The sequence below is a fragment of the Pagrus major genome, chromosome 6 (assembly GCF_040436345.1).
Source record: "Pagrus major chromosome 6, Pma_NU_1.0".
Lineage (NCBI taxonomy): Eukaryota > Metazoa > Chordata > Actinopteri > Spariformes > Sparidae > Pagrus > Pagrus major.
In genome coordinates this window covers 3,006,945-3,019,309 of record NC_133220.1, presented here as the reverse complement: position 1 = coordinate 3,019,309, position 12,365 = coordinate 3,006,945, and the positions used below count along the sequence as shown (strand labels likewise).

General features: G+C 42.1%; 1 long non-coding RNA gene across 1 annotated transcript; it reads right to left on the bottom strand.

Annotated features, from left to right (window-relative positions):
• Positions 1–264: 264 nt before the first annotated feature.
• On the bottom strand, positions 265–10,752 carry LOC140998207 (uncharacterized). The gene is made up of 3 exons (XR_012179421.1): positions 10,480–10,752; positions 2,053–2,175; positions 265–1,872 (listed from the first exon to the last, which is right to left on the bottom strand). It is a non-coding gene; the product is annotated as an uncharacterized lncRNA (long non-coding RNA).
• Between the last annotated feature and the right edge of the window lie 1,613 nt (positions 10,753–12,365).

The following is a 12,365-nucleotide window of genomic DNA, read 5'->3' as shown; positions in this document are numbered from 1 at the left end:
GTCACTAACGACACTGATGGCTGTGTAGTCTTTATAATGACGTCTGATATTTAATTAGTTTAATGACAAACTGAAACTTTATTGACTTGGAAAATTATCTTTTAAACTGAAAAACATCATATGTGACATTCAAGACACAATTCAAACAGGATCAATGAATTATTTGTCAAATGTATCTGTTGAAGTCTTCTGAAATTAAAATCACTTTTATTTCTTTGATCACAGTTTGAACACAGAAACATCAGAAACAGTCACAACACACAGTTTTGACATTTTTCATGTTTTATTCAAACGTTTGTATAGAAATGATGAAGCGCTGCCTGAAGTGACATGAAACACTACAAGTGCATCATCAGTGAACAACAGAAACATCAGTGTGTAACTGGACCTGACAGACTGCCTGAGCACCTGGAAACATAATAAAGAACCAATACAGGCTCGTCCCAAATAATGGCAACACATATAAAAGTCACATTATATTTACTTGCAGCTACAAAGTGTTCACACTGACTGACAGTGTTAACAGCAGCTTTAGTTCAGTGAAGTCTGATGGTTTTAAAGCACATGTGGAGCTCAGTCAGGAGCTTTAAGCGCTACAAGCAGTCTGATAATATTTGGTCAATAGACGGCATTTATACAGCACTGCTGCCCTCATTCATCCATTCACTCACTCACTCACTCACTCACTCACTCACTCACTCACCGATGGCAGTGAGCTACCATCCAAGGTGCTGGTCTGACCATCGGGAGCAGTTTGGGCTTCAGCCTGTTGCTCGAGGACACTTGGACATGTGGACGGGAGGAGCCGGGGATCGAACCACCGACCCTGTGATTAACTGACCAGCTGCTGGAGACGCATCAGATAATCAGAGTATAAAAATAAAAGAATAAAAGCAACATAGAACAGAGTGAAAGAGCTCGTCTTTGTCCTCAACAACATTAATAACAGAGTCAAAGTTTGTTTGGTCATTTTTTCTCTTAAAGCTTCACAAGAGTGGAACTGAATCTCACCAAATATCAGAATTCAACACAAACTTTTCATTTAATTCTCACTGAACAGAACGATTCATTAATAATCAGCTCTGTCAGCATTAAAGGCCACCTGCTCTCTCCTGTTACAGGTACACGTCACTGTGCTGCATGAGGACCCGCTCTTATTGTGGAGGGCTGATAGTGATGTATATTAAGGTGCATGTTAAACAAAACAATGAACAAAACAAAATTAAACTACTTTAACAACTCCTGAGACAAAACCGACAGGTTTTTTAATGTGGTCAGTCAGTGGAGGTGAATCAAACGTATCAGGTAAGTGTTACTGCTGAACACTGTTCTTTACAAATATACTCAACACAATAATAACATAATAAAAATAAAATAAAACTATGTTCTGAGTGTGTTAATTGTCATTCATAAATATCACAGAATTATGGAAAGTACATTTTTACATAATTACTCTCAGTTGGACGCTTCCCGATGTTGTTACCATGGTTACACCCTTGTGTCGGACCGACACGCCCAAAACTCGTTAAAAGAAATGCAAAGTAATGATCACCTCAGTCCAAATCTCCGTCTTCTGCATGAAAGTGCAAACAACCTTCATTTTCACTTTGCTGCATCTCGACCCTTTAAACTGACTTTAAAACAGGTCTTAACCCTCAAACTGCCTGAAACAACCAGTCAGAACATCCTCACCATCATCCAGCATCGTCTGAAACTCAAACTGGTTCTTATAATGTTTAACTGTTACAACTCACACATACAGCAGCAGCAAACTTCACAGCACATGCAAAGAGAGTTACATTTCTGGATCAGGGGGATTCTTCAACGAGGTCGATGAGTTGGGTTCAGATTGAGGCTCTCTCTTCTCCTCGTCTGCAGGAAGGAAAACAAAGTTATATTCAAGAAAATCTCAAATGTCTTGAGTGTAAATATCAACAGAACGATTCATGTCTGAGATAAAACATCTGTCAAGACTCTGAACATGAGATACAGATAAAGAATGAGATGTGTTTTCTGTTAATCATGAAATGTTGATACATTATTTAATCTTACCTTTTGCACGAATTAGCTTGTTGCGAATCTTGTGGTAAAGCACAACAGCAACAACAGCAACAACAACAGCAACAACAAACAGAGCGATGAAAACTACAAGAGCAATAACCGTTCCATTGGACCCTGAAACAGATACAAAGTGAGTGCATCAGTCAGAAGGTCAGTGCAGATGATAAACAGCAGACTGGACCTCACAGCTCACACAGAACAACTAAAGGTGAGTCTGCTCCTGAAATCTGAACTTGTTTCACATGAAAACTCCACTGGGATGAATGTGAGCAGGAACAGTGATGTGAGCTCTGATCTCAGGTCCAGTTTCCTCCTGCTGGGCTCCACAGCTCAGAGGCTGCTTCTGGTTCTGGTCCCAGCAGTGAAGAAATAAATGGACTTAGTTACAGTCCATCACTTTGATCTGACAGTAAAAACACAGGATCATCTGATAAAATATAAAACTTCTTCACAATACTTTTACTGATACTTTTACACTTTTACTCAGGTGGACTTTTACTTGTAACAGAGTATTTTTACTTTGTGTTTCTGCTTCTTTCACTTCAGTAAAGTATCCGAGTACTTCTTCCACCACTGACTACTGTCCAGAAACATGAAGGTTAAAATCACTGTGAGCTTCTTGGTGCTGGTCGGCTCCACAGTTATTGGGCCTGATGGGAGCAGATCAACACACAGTCTGTAGATTATTGAAGTTGAGTCTCAGTAGAAGACTGAAGTTTTCACTCAGTTTGAAACATTTTAAACATTTTTAAAATCTGATGAGGATCCTTTAGATCTGATTAATAAAAAGTGTGACTATATGTAATGAGAGGGACTTTTTACAGTGTAACAATGAGCCTGGTGCTGCCCTCTAGTGGACAAACTGTGTCATGAAGACTCTGATTCTCAGTCACAGTCAAACATCAGTAAATGTTGGAGGTGCTGAACATTTCTTCACTCCTGGTTTCAGGCTCAGACAGAAGAGGAAGACTCCTGCTCAGATGTATAAACCACAGTGTTACAGTTCATCTCATGTTTTCATCTCATTTTCACTTTAAGTCAAAACTTAATGCTGGATTTTAAGTTAATTCATCTTGTAATTAACCAACTCTGCTGCAGTTAATGAATAAAGTACCAGGAAGCTGTTTGTCATGTTGGACCTTCACTGCAACACAACGGTTATAATTACAAGTTTACATCGTCCAGTAAAAACTGCAGCTCCACAGCCTTTATGTTCAGTGTCATGAAGAAGTATCTGACTCCTTCCTGATTTATTCCATGTTTGTATATTTGTCACATTTAATTGTTTCAGATGTTCAAACAGAATCAAATATGAGGCAGAGACAACCTGAGTTAACACAAAATACAGTTTCTAAATGAGCAATTTAATTATTGAAGGTAAAAACCAGGACGACAAAGTCTTTTTTAAATCACTGAACACTAAGAATGATGTCACCATTAAGAGGCACATGGGTTTCAGCATAAATGAAGGTTTTCAGGCCCTAAATCACACCCTGCTTCTTCATCTATTTTACTGTCACTGGGACCATAACTGACTAAATGAACATCATGTTGAGTTGAAGAAGACTTGAAACTAGAGACTGAGGCCATGAACTCATCAGGAGACTGTTTACTGAGGGAATAAATCAGGTGAGAAGCAGCTTCCACACAATCACACCTCTTTCTGAGCCCAGTGGAGTCGCCCCCTGCTGGTCGGTAGAAAGACTGCAGGTTTAAGGCACTTTCACACCTGAAGGCTTCGACTATATTTTATACAGTCGATGATCGGGACTGTTTTAAGTTTAAAAAGCTTTAAGTTGATTAAAAAAAAGATCACGACTCACTAAAAAATGATCTTGAAATGACATCACATGAGATTTGTTGCCTGATATATTTTTTATTTCACTAAAGTCAGAGAAAAAATGTGTTTTAAAATATGAAACATTAAGTGTTTAAAAGCTTTTGTTTGAGTCTCTGACAACAACTCAGATTAACAAACATTCAGAGACAGACGGGTACAAGTACTCAAGTACTGAGCTTATAATTGTACTCTAATTTACTAACTTTAAACTCCTACTTCACTATATTTCAGAGGTAATATTGTACTTTTTACTCCACTACATTAATCAGACAGATAAAGATGTTTTAAAATTTAAAATGTCAGTGTTTTAATTTCAGTGTTTCTCAAACTGCCTGTGACATATATGTGTTGTTTTCAATATCAAATAAACTAGCATGTAAAATCACAAAATATTTTTTTGTGGCATTATCTGACTTGAGCAGTGCAGTGGACCGGTTTGCGACACCGCAACCGGTTTACGTCAAATTAAGTGTGACCCTGCTGCCGTAACTGTGGGAATGTGACTGTGCAACGCGGTGTAAAGCGTGGATGTATGGTGTGAACAAGCACGGAAACGAGTTATAAATGGATCAGTGGCTTAGGACCGGGTCATGTAAAAGAAAAGCAGATGAAAATTCTGACTCGACAGGAAAAGTTGTTGAGTCCCAGGATGCTGGTCCAACGCCAGCGGCGTCTTCAAAGCAGACCCCGCCGCCAAGTCGTCATGAACGTGAAAAATCCACCGTTAAGGTGAAACGGAGATACCACAGCGACTACATACAGTTCGGGTTTTTTTGGACTGGCGACGAGGAGGATCCTAAACCACACTGCGTGTTGTGCTATGAAACGTTAGCTAACGAGGCTATGAAACCTGCAAAGTTAAAGCGACATCTGGAAACTAAACACAAGGAGTACGTGGAGAAACCTACTGGATTTTTTGAAAGGAAACGCGACGAACTCACGCAGCATATGATGAAAGAGGCTTCACAGTTTTTTGCACCCGGAGAAAATGCTAAGGCTACTGAGGCTTCATACAAGGTAGCCTATCCCTCTTGATCGCTAAAGCTGGAAAACCTCATTCAATAGGTGAAAATTTAGTTAAACCAGCTGCAAAGGTGATGACTAACATATTGTTTGGGGGGAAAGCCAGCGACGAAATTAACAGGATTCCTCTTTCCAATGACACCGTCCAGCGGCGCATCAAATCTATGGCTGAAAGCGGGAAGATCAGCTGGTGACACGTTTGCGCCAAAGCCAGTTCTTCTCACTACAGTTGGATGAATCTACCGACATTGGGAATGAGGCAAATCTGCTGTGTTTTGTGAGATACATTTATTAATTTAGCAGTTTTTCACTCACTCAATGATTTCATTATGACGAATAACCTGGACTGGTCAAGATGTGTCGGCATTTGCACCGACGGCGCAACTGCAATGACTGGAAAGCTGAAAGGACTGGTAGCGCCGTCTGCAGCAGCAACACACTGTTGCATCCACAGAGAACAACTGGCTGTGAAAAAAATGCCACAGTGCCTAAAATCAGTACTGGACGAATCTGTGAAAATAGTCAACAAGATCAAAGGTAAAGCACTGAACACACGTCTTTTTAAAGCTCTGTGTGAAGAAATGGGGAGCGAACACACAAAACTCCTGTTCCACACTGAAGTTCGCTGGCTGTCGCGTGGTAAAGTTCTCACCCGTCTATTTGAACTGCGAGACGAGGTAATGTTATTAATGCACCACAGCGATGAACTGTATGACAGAATGCATGATTTCCAGTGGCTCGCAAAGTTGGCGTACTTGGCTGATGTTTTCAGCGCTCTCAATACTTTGAATGTGGCGCTGCAAGGGAAGACCGTCACCATCTTCAATGTCCAAGACAAAATTAAAGCCACACGCATGAAAATGGAATTATGGCGTGGCCGTCTCGATCGCGGAGAATTCGACAGTTTTCCCACACTTGCTGATTTTCTCCTCACTGCTGGAGAGGACGTGGATAGGAGCACAGTTGCATCCTTCAAGCAACATCTGCAAGACCTCCACTCGCAGCTGGGAATATATTTCCCAGAATTGGACACAAGCTTTGAGTGGATCAGAAATCCATTTGGGGACAAAACGCACATTGAGCAAGTCAGTTCCAAACTTTCACCAAGAGAGGCTGACAGCCTTGTGGACATTGCATCAGATGGGACACTGAGGACAACTTTCAGGGAGAAAGGATTGACTGACTTTTGGCTCCACATCCAGCCTGAGCACCCTGAGCTGGCTGACTCTGCTCTGAAATTGTTGATGCCGTTTCCAACCACCTACAACTGTGAAGTTGGATTTTCCTCCCTTGTTGGTCTGAAAACAAAGCAGCGCAACCGGATTAATGTGGACTATGATATGAGACTGAAACTGTCCAGTTTGGAGCCAGACATTGCTTCACTCATGGCCCAGAGAAAAAAAGCAGCACCATTCTTCTCATTAAGATGACAAAAAAACTGAGTGAGTACAGAGACTATGATATTGCTTCCTTGAGGGATGGGTTAAATACAAAGAATCTCACTGTACAAGCTGTGTGACAAAAATAAAGTACCTGTATCTTTGGTAAAACTGTCATTTTATGTTGTAATTTGTGAACTGAAGTTGGCATATTGTTTTGGGGCTATTTTGAGTTAGGTGGTCCCTGAGTGTTTTTTTATGGGTTAAGTGGTCCTTGGTCTGAAAAAGTTTGAGAAACACTGATCTAAACTCATAAAATATAATTATATGTAGAGTTAAAGTTTGCTCCTAGTTTTCAGTCTGAGTTCAGTTTGTAGTTGAGAAATAAAATAATAAAGTCATCAGTGAGTAAACTCTTCTCTTCCTGTCTGAGTGTCTTCATGGTGTTTGTTGTGTGATTCATGTGTAACTCGGCTGCTGTAACGCTGCAGTTTGTCATTGGGATTAATCAAGTCTCTCTCTAATCTCTCTAATCTAAACAGAGCTCACAGTGACGGCCTCTCTGACGGCTTCACTCTGCTGTTGCTGTGCTTTCTGTCTCCAGGGCTGCAGACCTGTTGGGAGCTTCATCAGCAGCAGGGGACACACCTGGGCCTGATGTGCTCCATGTATAGAAATCCTTCAGAACATCTGCTCACACATCTTTGTGTCGGGGCTTTTGGTTTCCTTTGGTTTGTTTTTACAGCTCAACATCCACACAGCACATCTTCACTCATCCACTGCTACACTACTGACTGCACTCACTCCTCCAGCTGTTTGTGTCTTTGTTGTAAATAAATCACTGTGTTGTTTAGTTCACTGTGTGTCTCCTGGTTTTGTGCCAGTCTGAGAGCTGCACTGTGACACTAATATCAGGCTCCGTGCCTGTCTGCTGCCAGCGTGAAGAGGACACTCTCCACCATCAACACCCGCAAGGCAACAGGTCCAGACAACATCCTCTATGGCTCATCTTCCAAAGTCCTCAATAAACTTCAATACATCCAAAACTCTGCTGCCCGCCTCCTCACCCACACCCGCTCCCATGAACATATCACCCCCGTACTCCAAAACCTTCACTGGCTCCCTGTCCCTCACCGAATCAACTTCAAGCTCCTCCTACTCACCCATAAAGCCCTCCACAACCAGGCCCCTCCCTACCTCATGGACATGCTCCACCACCACACTCCTTCTCGAAACCTCAGATCCTCAGACGCTAACCTTCTCTCACCCCCCCTCAGGACCAAGCACCGTACCTGGGGGGATAGAGCCTTCTCCATTGCTGCCCCCTCCCTCTGGAACTCCCTCCCCAAACACATCCGTGACTGCCCAGACTCATCCACCTTCAAGTCATTACTCAAAACCCACCTCTTCAAACTCGCTTTTCATCTGCACCTGTAGCAGTTTGCTGTACTCAACCTGTTCTCCCAAAAACCTACACAGATCCATATCTTCATACACTGTTCTTTTTACTACATATTTCTCCTCTATCGCACTATGCACTTGAGTTTATGCACCATGCACTTGATTTTATGTATTCTTGTAGGCTATGTATTCCATTCTTGTAAAGTGTCTTTGAGAGTTTTTAAAAGCGCTGTACAAATAAAATGTATTATTATTATTATTTAACATCCCTGGTCGTGTGCTGAAGGACTGCGCAGAGGAGCTCAAGGATGTCTTCACGGATGTCTTTAACACTTCACTGAGACAGGCTGTTGTTCCATCATGCTTCAAGACCACCATCATCATACCTGTGCCAAAGAAACCTGCTCCATCCTGCTTCAATGACTATCGCCCTGTGGCACTGACCCCCATCATTATGAAGTGCTTTGAACGGCTAGTCATGTCCCACATCAAATCCATCCTCCCCCCCACCCTGGACCCCTTCCAGTGTGCATACAGAGCCAAACGGTCCACAGAGGATGCAATCTGCTCTGCTCTCCACCCAGCGCTCACCCACCTGGACACAAAAGACTCATATGTGAGTTGAATGCTGTTCATTGACTTCAGTTCAGCATTTAACACCATAATCCCACAACAACTCATCTGCAAACTTGACCAGCTGGGGCTCAACACCTCCCTCTGCAACTGGCTGCTGGACTTCCTCAGTGAGAGGCCACAAGCAGTACAAGTCGGCAGCAACACACTCAGCACAGAGGCCCCTCAAGGCTGTGTGCTCAGTCCCCTGCTCTTCACCCTGCTGACTCACGACTGCACACCAACCTACAGCACAAATCACATGGTGAAGTTTGCGGACGACACAACTCTGGTGGGTCTCATCACCAAGGCTGATGAGTCCCACTACAAGAAGGAGGTCAACCTTCGGACCACGTGGTGCAGAGACAACAACCTCCTGCTGAATGTCAGCAAGACCAAGGAGATTATTGTTGACTACCGGAGAGGCCACAGCCAACACCCACCACTGACCATCAATGGTGCTGCTGTGGAGAGAGTGAGCAGCACCAAATTCCTGGGGGTGCACATCAGTGAGTGAGGACCTCTCCTGGACCACCAACACTGCATCACTGGCGAAGAAAGCGCAGCGGCGCCTCCACTTCCTCCGCAAACTCAAGCGAGCAAGAGCTCCTCCGTCCATCATGTGCACATTTTACCGGGGCACCACTGAGAGCATCCTGTCCAGCTGTATCACTGTGTGGGGCGGGAGCTGCACTGACTTCAACAAAAAAGCCCTGCAGCGCATAGTGAACACAGCTGGAAAGATCACTGGTGCCCCACTCCCTCCCTGCAAGACACATACACCACCCGCCTCACCCGCAAAGCGACCGTGATGGTGAGCGACGCCAGCCGCCCCGCACAGTCTGTTCAGCCTCCTGCCCTCTGGGAGAAGATACCGGAGCCTCCGTGCTTCATCCACCAGACTCACAACCAGCTTCATCCACCAGACTCACAACCAGCTTCATCCACCAGACTCACAAACAGCTTCATCCACCAGACCCACAAACAGCTTCATCCACCAGACTCACAAACAGCTTCATCCACCAGACTCACAAACAGCTTCATCCACCAGACTCACAACCAGCTTCATCCACCAGACTCACAAACAGCTTCATCCACCAGACTCACAACCAGCTTCATCCACCAGACTCACAACCAGCTTCATCCACCAGACTCACAACCAGCTTCATCCACCAGACTCACAACCAGCTTCATCCACCAGACTCACAACCAGCTTCATCCACCAGACTCACAAACAGCTTCATCCACCAGACTCACAACCAGCTTCATCCACCAGACTCACAACCAGCTTCATCCACCAGACTCACAAACAGCTTCATCCACCAGACTCACAAACAGCTTCATCCACCAGACTCACAACCAGCTTCATCCACCAGACTCACAACCAGCTTCATCCACCAGACTCACAACCAGCTTCATCAACCAGGCTGTCAGGAAGCTGAACTCTCTCCCACTCCCCCCAAAAAACTCTGAACCCTGAACCTTCAGACTGACTGTCTTTTGCATTATTACAAATACATCACACAGAAACTTTTTGCTGATTACTGACTGCCTTCTTTTGCACTACATATCATACAGAGACTGGACATACTGTACATACTGAAACATAGTAGTTTTTTAAATATATTTTATTGTCTAGTTAATGTTAGTAAATGTCTTTATTTCTGTCAGGCACCTTATTGATACTTTAGTGTTAGGAAATGTCTTCATCTTGTTGTGCTTGTGCACTTTATTTCTCTCACCGTGGGACAGTGAGAGACGTCTTTTCCATTCCTCTGTATGTCTGCTACATGTGGAGAAATTGACAATAAAAACTTGAAATTGGAAACTAATAAAAACTTCACAGTGTGTTTTGGTGAAACAATAATTCTTCAATTTAACAACATTTTTCTTTTGGAAGTTAAATGTGACAGAGTGTCAGGATCAGGCTGCAGCAGCCATTTATAAATCTGTTACTGAGTTTGTGGGTGAAGTTTAATCAATTCTTAGAATTTGAAGAGAATTTTACACTCAGTTTGAAACATGTTTGACTTGTGTAGACGTCTTCATCACAATTTGCTTTGTGCTCAGTCTGAACATGCATAAACACTTTTGAAAACGTATAAAAAACCATCAAGAAATAAAACGATTGAAGTGTTCATGCAACACAAGGAAGAATCTCACCATTGTTAGTTGCATCAATCTCAGCATAAATCTTGTGGCTGATTTCCTCCTGAGTGACGACACAGCGGAAGTTGTCTGTCTTGGTCAAAGCAGCTTGGAGGACGATGTCGTAGCTGTCTCCTCTTTCTGTGACCTTCACATCTTTAACAGGAAGGATGTTTCCAGAACTGTCCCTCCACTCAACTTTAGGTTTTGGAGAAGCACCTCGAACAACACACTGCAGCACCGTCCCATCATCTGTTTTAATACTTGTGACAGACGGCTCAGAAGCTGCACCTGCAAAACAAAAGATGACATTAGATTTAATTTCAGCATCAGAAATGTAATATTGGGATCTTTTTTGTTCATCACATCTCTGCTTGTTGATTAGAGCAAGTTTAAGATGAAAGAAAAACACAAGAAACCAAAAAGTAATAAAAAGCATGATGAGGCTCAGTTACAGCTCCCAGCATTATTCAACAGAGGATCATATTTCAGACACATTTAACTTCTACAAAGAGTTTGTAACTATTTACAACTAAAACACTTTTTCTGACTCACATCATGACACAAACACATCAACAGTGAAGACTTTACAGCAGCTCCTGAACTTTTACACATTTGTTGGGCTTAAAAAAACATTAAAGGACGTCATGTGAACTTTGTTGTCTATTTACATTAAAGTAATAAAGAAAATGTGTTATGAAATGTGAAACACAGGGTCATTAAAAGCTTGTCCCCTTCTGTTAACAGGGCTCGGGTGTGGCCACTTTAATAGGAACACCTGTACAATCTAAAGCAGGGCTGAGCAACATATACAATATATACTGTTGTCATGATGTGAGACTATATATTGTCTTAGATATTAGATATTCTCACATGGTGATATATCATAACTGTTGTCTGTTCCTGGTTTTAAAGGCTCATTACAGTAAAGTGACGTCATGTTCTGAACTCACCAGACTGTTCGACTTGTTCTGATACTTTCTTTACCCACTGAGTCATTATATCCACATTAATGATGATCCTAATGTTTATGAAGCACTTTAGAGAAGATTTAAAATATCCAGTTACATATCATATATCAGGATGTGGCCTAAAAATATCATAATATAATTTTCAGGCCGTACCTCGCAGCTCTAATCTAAAACAATCCAACACAACTGTTCTGACTTTAACTTCACTTTTATGATGAATTAATGTTCAGTTTGTGTCGACACTGTCATCGAGGTGTTAATGAAATAAAATCTTTATCACTGAGCTCGTAGTTAGTGACGTGTTGAACTGGACTGTATTATATTCAGACGTGTTTCTAATATTCTGACCCGTCATGTTTGTAAACAGGGAGGACAAAAAAACAGAAACACCTCTCAGTGTGATGTAGTTCAGTACAACACCACCTTTAACTGTGACCTCAGTAATAAACACACTTTCATTTACACATTTCAGACAAAGTCGACACAAACTGAACATTATAAAGTTCATAAAAACAGAATTAGTGGCAGAGCTGCTGTATTAAATTACAATATATACATAAACATATTTATACTACTGTACATACTGTATATATGTGATCTATAGTGTGAACACTGTGTTCATATCAAACCTCCAGCTGTTTATTCTCTATATAACGTCTCACTGACGTTACTTTGCTCTGATACCTGCATTGTATATTTTGCCTTCTGGAAATTGGAATATTGAGCGTTTATAACTTTGAATGTGTTTTTGTCACTGAGATGATCAAAGCACAATATTTACAATTAACTCAACAGATGTGAGTGTGTTGAATGATACTGAGGCCTGTGGAGCTGATGACAGCCATTTTCTACTAATGAGAGCTGGAGAGTGACGTCATCAGAATCAGGACTCACCTGGGATATTTTCACCTGTTCTGTCTCTTAATGTTA